This window comes from Budorcas taxicolor, chromosome 11 (genome assembly GCF_023091745.1).
Source record: "Budorcas taxicolor isolate Tak-1 chromosome 11, Takin1.1, whole genome shotgun sequence".
Lineage (NCBI taxonomy): Eukaryota > Metazoa > Chordata > Mammalia > Artiodactyla > Bovidae > Budorcas > Budorcas taxicolor.
In genome coordinates this window covers 120,330,335-120,339,493 of record NC_068920.1, presented here as the reverse complement: position 1 = coordinate 120,339,493, position 9,159 = coordinate 120,330,335, and the positions used below count along the sequence as shown (strand labels likewise).

Genomic DNA, 9,159 nt, shown 5'->3' with positions numbered 1-9,159 from the left:
ATTAGCAAGACTCATCAAGAAGCAAAGAGAGAAAAATCAAATCAATAAAATTAGAAATGAAAATGGAGAGATCACAACAGACAACACAGAAATACAAAGGATCATAAGAGACTACTATCAGCAGTTGTATGCCAATAAAATGGACAACGTGGAAGAAATGGACAAATTCTTAGAAAAGTACAATTTTCCAAAACTGAACCAGGAAGAAATAGAAAATCTTAGCAGACCCATCACAAGCACGGAAATTGAAACTGTAATCAGAAATCTTCCAGCAAACAAAAGCCCAGGTCCAGACGGCTTCACAGCTGAATTCTACCAAAAATTTCGAGAAGAGCTAACACCTATCCTACTCAAACTCTTCCAGAAAATTGCAGAGGAAGGTAAACTTCCAAACTCATTCTATGAGGCCACCATCACTCTAATACCAAAACCTGACAAAGATGTCACAAAAAAAGAAAACTACAGGCCAATATCACTGATGAACATAGATGCAAAAATCCTCAACAAAATTCTAGCAATCAGAATCCAACAACACATTAAAAAGATCATACACCATGACCAAGTGGGCTTTATCCCAGGGATGCAAGGATTCTTCAATATCCGCAAATCAATCAATGTAATTCACCACATTAACAAATTGAAAAATAAAAACCATATGATTATCTCAATAGATGCAGAGAAGGCCTTTGACAAAATTCAACATCCATTTATGATAAAAACTCTCCAGAAAGCAGGAATAGAAGGAACATACCTCAACATAATAAAAGCTATATATGACAAACCCACAGCAAACATTATCCTCAATGGTGAAAAATTGAAAGCATTTCCCCTAAAGTCAGGAACAAGACAAGGGTGTCCACTTTCACCGCTACTATTCAACATAGTTCTGGAAGTTCTGGCCACAGCAATCAGAGCAGAAAAAGAAATAAAAGGAATCCAAATTGGAAAAGAAGAAGTAAAACTCTCACTGTTTGCAGATGACATGATCCTCTACATAGAAAACCCTAAAGACTCCACCAGAAAATTACTAGAGCTCATCAATGAATATAGTAAAGTTGCAGGATATAAAATCAACACACAGAAATCCCTTGCATTCCTATACACCAATAATGAGAAAGTAGAAAAAGCAATTAAGGAAACAATTCCATTCACCATTGCAACGAAAAGAATAAAATACTTAGGAATATATCTACCCAAAGAAACTAAAGACCTATATATAGAAAACTATAAAAGACTGATGAAAGAAATCAAAGAGGACACTAATAGATGGAGAAATATACCATGTTCATGGATCGGAAGAATCAATATAGTGAAAATGAGTATACTACCCAAAGCAATTTACAAATTCAATGCAATCCCTATCAAGCTACCAGCCATATTTTTCACAGAACTAGAACAAATAATTTCAAGATTTGTATGGAAATACAAAAAACCTCGAATTGCCAAAGCAATCTTGAGAAAGAAGAATGGAACTGGAGGAATCAACTTGCCTGACTTCAGGCTCTACTACAAAGCCACAGTCATCAAAACAGTATGGTACTGGCACAAAGACAGACATATAGATCAATGGAACAAAATAGAAAGCCCAGAGATAAATCCACACACATATGGACACCTTATCTTTGACAAAGGAGGCAAGAATATACAATGGAGTAAAGACAATCTCTTTAACAAGTGGTGCTGGGAAAACTGGTCAACCACTTGTAAAAGAATGAAACTAGATCACTTTCTAACACCACACACAAAAATAAACTCAAAATGGATTAAAGATCTAAATGTAAGACCAGAAACTATAAAACTCCTAGAGGAGAACATAGGCAAAACACTCTCAGACATAAATCACAGCAGGATCCTCTATGATCCACCTCCCAGAATTCTGGAAATAAAAGCAAAAATAAACAAATGGGATCTAATTAAAATTAAAAGCTTCTGCACAACAAAGGAAAATATCAGCAAGGTGAAAAGACAGCCTTCTGAATGGGAGAAAATAATAGCAAATGAAGCAACTGACAAACAACTAATCTCAAAAATATACAAGCAACTTATGCAGCTCAATTCCAGAAAAATAAACGACCCAATCAAAAAATGGGCCAAAGAACTAAATAGACATTTCTCCAAAGAAGACATACGGATGGCTAACAAACACATGAAAAGATGCTCAACATCACTCATTATCAGAGAAATGCAAATCAAAACCACAATGAGGTACCACTTCACACCAGTCAGAATGGCTGCGATCCAAAAATCTGCAAGCAATAAATGCTGGAGAGGGTGTGGAGAAAAGGGAACCCTCCTACACTGTTGGTGGGAATGCAAACTAGTACAGCCACTATGGAGAACAGTGTGGAGATTCCTTAAAAAATTGCAAATAGAACTCCCTTATGACCCAGCAATCCCACTGCTGGGCATACACACCGAGGAAACCAGAATTGAAAGAGACACATGTACCCCAATGTTCATCGCAGCGCTGATTATAATAGCCAGGACATGGAAACAACCTAGATGTCCATCAGCAGATGAATGGATAAGAAAGCTGTTGTACATATACACAATGGAGTATTACTCAGCCGTTAAAAAGAATTCATTTGAATCAGTTCTGATGAGATGGACGAAACTGGAGCCGATTATACAGAGTGAAGTAAGCCAGAAAGAAAAACACCAATACAGTATACTAACACATATATATGGAATTTAGAAAGATGGCAATGACGACCCTGTATGCAAGACGGGAAAAAAGACGCAGCTGTCTATAACGGACTTTTGGACTCAGAGGGAGAGGGAGAGGGTGGGATGATATGGGAGAATGGCATTCTATCATGTATACTATCATGTAAGAATTGAATCGCTAGTCTATGTCTGACGCAGGATACAGCATGCTTGGGGCTGGTGCATGGGGATGACCCACAGAGATGTTATGGGGAGGGAGGTGGGAGGGGGGTTCATGTTTGGGAACACATGTAAGAATTAAAGATTTTAAAATTAAAAAAAAATTAAAAAAAAAAAAAAAAAGAAGAAAAAAAAAAAAAAAGAAAGAAATAAAGCAGAAATGAAGCCCTAAGAAATGGGGTCAGTTCTATTTTTATGGAGTTTTAGGGAAATCTTTGAGACTCTAGAAATTATAATTTTCTTATTGCATGTTAATTAAGTTTCTCCATCCGGAGGAAAAAGTCAGCTTCTGTATTTGGAAGGATGGGAGCCAGAAAATGTCCTGACTGTGCTGACTATGGAAAGCATGGCCTCCCCACACGATCTGTGGGTCCTGAGCAGGTAAATTTCTCTAAAGGTATCTTTGGATGCCAATGACAGGACTGGCCAGAGAAGGGATGCATATGAGATCTATTCTTAGCCCCTGGACTCCAGACCCCTTGATCACCTCCGTGTCATCTCCTACAGCTGCTTCTGCTGGAGCCACAGCCCTGAGAAGAGCCACAAGAGGCTTCAGGACTTTGCATGGCTCAGCCTGCTCCCTCACCTCATTCAGGCCTCTGAGCGATGTCAGCTGCTTATAAAAGTTGTGCCTGGTCAATTACTACCTGAGAACCTGAAATAGCCTTACTATTCCCTCACTTGATTTCTCTTCCTTACACTTATTACTACTTCCCATTATGTGATCAATTTATGTGCTCAATAGAGAGAGGCAGATAGAGAAGGAAAGAGGGAGGGAGACGAAGAGACTGTAATTCCTCCTCATGGCCACAAGATGGCACTATTGCTCAGAGGTTTTCCTTTGAAAAGCAAATAGGGTAAGCAAAATCTAAGGCTGCTTTGGGATTCCCAGCTTCCCTCTGTCCATCTATCTGTTTCAGTCTTCTTCCTCCACTCGCTGCTCCCTCTGCGCACCCCCACCACAATACTGACTTTCTGGTGGGCTTGGCCAATATGACAGCAGAGGCCCTTTTGCGACGCTCGGAACAGCAAAGATTCCTGAGACTGATGTTTGTCTACACAAAATGCAGTGGTTGGTTCATTCAGTATGACTAGAAAGGCTCAGTCCACCTGCTTTTATTCTCTCTGGCTCTTGCTGATACTGCCCAGGCCCTGGGCCACTGCTTGGCGGCTTCAGGGACAATCTGTTCTCTCACCCTTCCCCTTCTTACTGTGTTCGCCCCACCTCCCAGCACACCCATCTTGCAAGCTCCTGCCCTGAGATCTGGTTCCAGGGGGTCATCGGAATGACTCTAGAGAAATTATAAACATGTACAGCATGTGTCCTGGTGGGGGTTCTGAATTCTCCTTTGTATTTTAGCCTGAGGAAAAAGCAGATCAGTGGCTTGGAGTGGTGGGTGGAGCTTGCAGTATTTTTGTAGATTTTTGTAGCTGGGAAATAAATCTCCAGGGATGGGCAGGGTTGCAGGCTAATTCCAGTACAGCAGGATCAGGGCTATGAAAACATGAACACAAAGGAAACTTCAAAGCTCTTCCTCGAATCTGATTGGGAAGGGGCCTTCGAAAGGTCATGTTCACTTTGCACCAAATGCCCTCTTGCTTTCCGATGGCCCTGCACTCTGCAGACATTTCTGGTCCAACCCGCTCAGTGGGGTCAGGATTCAACAAGACCCTGAAGACAAAGACAGAAGGTAAAGCCCAGAAGTTAGGGTCTGAGCCTAACTATTCTCTGGCCTTAAATGTTGAGGCCCGATTTCCTCTTTGCAGACTGAGCTCCATCACTGAAGGAAATCACTCCCACTTCAAACCAGTCTCTTCCCCAACCCCGGTCAAACCCTGACACAGCTACTTTGCCGGGAGTGGTGAGAATTACAGCAGCTAGGTCATTTAAGGCAATAATTAGAACAATCATTAATTTCTGAGGCCTAAGTGACTCATTTATCTCTGATATGCACAGGGATCAAAGGAGAGTATTTATGACTGAGAAACAAATCTCCCATTCTTTCCCCTGCTATAGTAAATAAAGAAGAGCTTCCAAGCCTGCCTTCTTCACCCATCTCTCCCGGGGATTTTGTCTTTAATGTCCGTATACAAAACCAACCCGCCTCTCCCTTCTCTCCACTCCTCGGTCTTTAAGAACCACAGCACGTCAAGCCGCTCTTTGCCCAGCTCATACTCTCGGCTGAGAGAGGAGGGAGGGGTGCTCATCCCTCCATCCCAGCGGAGGGCACCAAGCCTCTGACCTTCGGCAGGCCCAGGGTGAGTATCAGGTGGGCTCTCCCTGGAAATGTGCCATCTTGATTTTGCCGAGTTATGTACACAAGTGCCAGTCAGTCTGCCTGGGTCGGCTGGAAACCTGGCCCCATCAGCTGTTTGCTGTGTGACCGTGACACACAGGTTAAGTTCCTTGATCTCTTTAAGCCTCAGTTTCCCAATCTCTGAAATAAGGATAATAATAGCATCTAAGACTGGCTTATGAAAATTACCTAAGATAAAAGATGTAAAATGCTTGCTTAATACAGAGCCTGATACAAAATCACGTTAGCTACATGTCAGTAGCTCAAAATTCTTATTTCCAAGAACTTGTAGGTGCAGTGCAAACCGTCTTTCATGTTCTGATGTGGGCTCTAAGAGATGCTTGCTTGAAGATGCATGTTCTCCCAGCCTCCCCCAGGACCCTGGAGCACCACTGTGACAGAAATCAGATCCTCTGTGTGTGTGTGTGTGCACATATGTGTATATGTGTGTGTGCATGCATGTGTGTGTGTGTGTATATGTATATGTAGGATCCCCAGCCTTAAGGAGGCTGTGAGATGGGCCCAGATCAGTTTCTCCACCTCAGCATTACTGACTTTTTTTTTTTGGACCAGGTAATCCTTTTGTTGTGAGACCTCATCCGATACATTTCAGAACATCATTTAGCATCATCTTCGGCCTCAACTCACTAGGTGCCAGTAGCAGCCTTCTAGTCACAACAATGGAAAATGTCTCTAGAAATCACCACATGTCCTTTGGGGGGCAAAATTGCTCTTGGTTGAGGACCACTGGTCTATGCAGATGGGGAAGTGTGGAGGCCTCTCCACAGGTACCTGGCTGAGCCAAGGTGAGGTGGCAGGAATGAGCATGGTCAGAGAGGAGGTCCTCCTGCCCCAGGCGAGGCTCAGGTGGCTTCTAGGGATTGAGTACAGAAGGTAAACCCCTGTGGTTTTCCCTCGTAAGGACATGGCCTGGTTTCCTTAGGAGGCAGTGCCCTGCTGGCATGTGGGGACCGCTGGATTCCCCATAGCCAGAACTCAAAATTGTAACCCAGTCTGGCCCTAGGAACCCTGGTCAAGAAACAGTGCCCTAGTGCTACAGAATGGTCACTGAAAGGACGGTTCTCATCTCAGGACAGAGTGCACAGCCAGGCTGACCAGGTGTGAATTCCCACTCTGCTGCTACTCACTGTGTAACCTTGGGCAAACTGCTTAACCTCTCTGTACCCTTAGGATCCTTATCTGTAAAATGAAGACAACAAGGTTGTTATGAGGATTAAAAGACTTAATGCTCTTTAAGTACTTAGAACAGAGCCTAGCACAGAGCAAGCACTAAGAGTTCGCTAAATAAGCCAAAATCTGAAAGGCAGACCAGGAGGTGCAGCTTCTGTAAATCAGAATTTGCCCCTGCTGTGACCTCAGGACGAACAGTTGTGTTTCTGGGGGTCCCTGGCCACCTGTGCCAGGGGTGGGGTTGAGAATCCCTGGAGCAGCTCCCCTGCAGAGGTAACTGTTTTTAAGGAAAGTTCATTTGAGCAGAGAGCAAATTCAGTGCAAAGAGTTCCAGAACTTCCCATTCAACAGGTCTGGGGATTAGAGTAATGGGGAAAAAACTTTTCTCTACCAATTTAGGGATTTAGGTTCAAGGGTTGGGGGTTGGGCCAGATTAACAGGAGGAAAGAAGTTTGTGCACACCCTGAGGGCAGTGTAATGAGTAACTCATGAGGAACCAGAGGTAAAGGTTCGTAGACCAACTTAACACAAGTGGGCAGCAGGGGGATGGGTCTGAGTAGGGCTCTTCCCACCAGCAGAAACCTCTCCCCTATTATTCACCCTCTCTTGTTAACTGTTATTTAATCCTTTAGACTCAGCTCAAAGAGGACCACCTTCAAGAAGACCCCCCATCTGATACATCTCTGAGGTCTCATAAATCCCTACCATGCTTGACCACACTCACTGCTTGCTCCCCACTAGACTTGACTCTCCTTGAGGGCAGGTGACAATCAGATTCAATATGCCTTGTGCACACTCAGCACTGAATATATGTTTGTAAGAAGAGGTCAGGGAAAGGAAGAGAAAGATAGATGTATTCGGGAGACAGCAAATGACTCATCATCTCTCTTTCTTCCCTTCATTCCCCAAGAGTGAGGCTCCAAGTGGAACCAGAACCACTCTCCTCTGTCCTCCACACCCCAAACAAAACAAGCTGGACATCATATAACTCTCAGAGACATCATGTTTGGTGCTGAAGGGGCACAAAAACAGAGGGTTCAGGGGCTGGAAGAGTATGTGTTCCCAGAATATCCCGACTTTGTTGGAGAAATTTAAGGCTGATAACAGATTGAAAACACAGCATGTTTGGGGGCAAGGGGTGGGATGGATTGGGAGATTGGGACTGACATATATATACATATAAAGTAAAGTAAAGTCGCTCAGTCATGTCCGATTCTTTGCGACCCCTACCAGGCTCCTCCCTCCATGGGATTCTCCAGGCAAGAGTATTGGAGTGGGTTGCCATTGCCTTCTCCAGGGGATCTTCCCAACCCAGGGATCGAACCCGGGTCTCCTGCATTCTAGGCAGATGCTTTAACCTCTGAGCCACCAGGGAAGCACATATATATATATATATATATATATATATATATATACTAGTATGTATAAAATAGATAACTAATAAAAACCAACTATATAGCACAGGGCACTCTACTCAGTGCTCTGTAGTGACCTAAATGAGAAGCAAATCTAAGGAAGAGGGGAAGGAAATCCAAGGAAGAGGGGGTATATGTGGATGTGTGGCTGACTGACTTTGCTATACAGCAGAAACTAACAGAACACTGTAAAGCAACTATGTGTGTGTGCTCAGTCACGTGTGACTGCGACTCCACGGACTGTAGCCCACAAGCCTCCTCTGTTCATGGGATTCTCCAGGCAAGAATACTGGAGTGGGATGCCATTTCCTCCTTCAGAGGACCTCCCCAACTCTGGGATCAAACCTGTGTCTCTTGAGTCTCCTGCACGGGCAGGTGGATTCTTTACTGCATCACCTAAAGCCAACTAAACTCCAGTTTAAAGAAAGCAGAGGAAAGCAGCCCATGGTGACAGTCTCTGCGGGGAAATCTCAGGATCGAGCAGATTTCCTGAGAGCAGTCAGTAGTGCTGGGAGGAGGCTGAACGTCTGTGATAGAAGCAACTCAAGGCCAAGCTATGGGGTGACCCAGCAGGAGATCAGTTGTGGGAATCTCAGAGCCCGTAGGACTGCTCTGCCACTTCTGGGCACACATCAGACCTCCAGTTATTCACAGACTTCTCTTCCCACAGGCATCAGGTTAATATTTTAAACATTAACTCTGTTTGTTTTGATTCAGTTTTGTTTGCTGAGACCACCTGTGCTCAGGAGGGCTTAGCCATACGTGCGCCATCTTTATTACCATATGCAGAGCTCACTATTGTTTAACTTGATATTTTGACCCCTTCACTCCATCCGCAATCTCATTTTTCTCTTCTATCATTCTTTTTGTCCAGCCAATCTGTATTTCTATTTGTATCTAGGCCCAAGATTAATATTATTTTGTGCGTATCTTTGAAAACATCCTTAAGTGGTCTTTTGGTTTACATGTCATTCTTTTCTCACTTTTTTTTTTCCAGTCAAGATTATGAGATTTTGAGATGGTTCCAAGTTAATATAAAAGAAAAAATGGACCTTTTATCTGCTGAATGGTATTCATCATTTTCATATAACAATTTATTTATCTACTTTCCTACGAATAAGCTTCTAGGTGTTTCCAAATCTTCACCATTACAAACAATTCTACAAGAACATACCCACACATTTCTTTGGGGGCCTGGGCAAGAATGTCTCTGGGCTCAGCATCCCTGAGTACAAGGTTGTAGAATTAACTGGTCCATATTCCATTTTATTCCATTTCAATCTGCTTCCCAGAAAGACTATACCCATTAGCATTCCCATGAGGCTTTCTGCTTTCCTTCACCTTTGGTGGCACTTGATATCAGCCAACAT

At 43.3% G+C, this 9,159-nt stretch overlaps 1 non-coding gene across 1 annotated transcript; it reads right to left on the bottom strand.

Annotated features, from left to right (window-relative positions):
• Positions 1–7,677: 7,677 nt before the first annotated feature.
• On the bottom strand, positions 7,678–7,749 carry TRNAS-AGA (transfer RNA serine (anticodon AGA)). The gene has a single exon. It is a non-coding gene; the product is annotated as a tRNA-Ser (tRNA).
• Between the last annotated feature and the right edge of the window lie 1,410 nt (positions 7,750–9,159).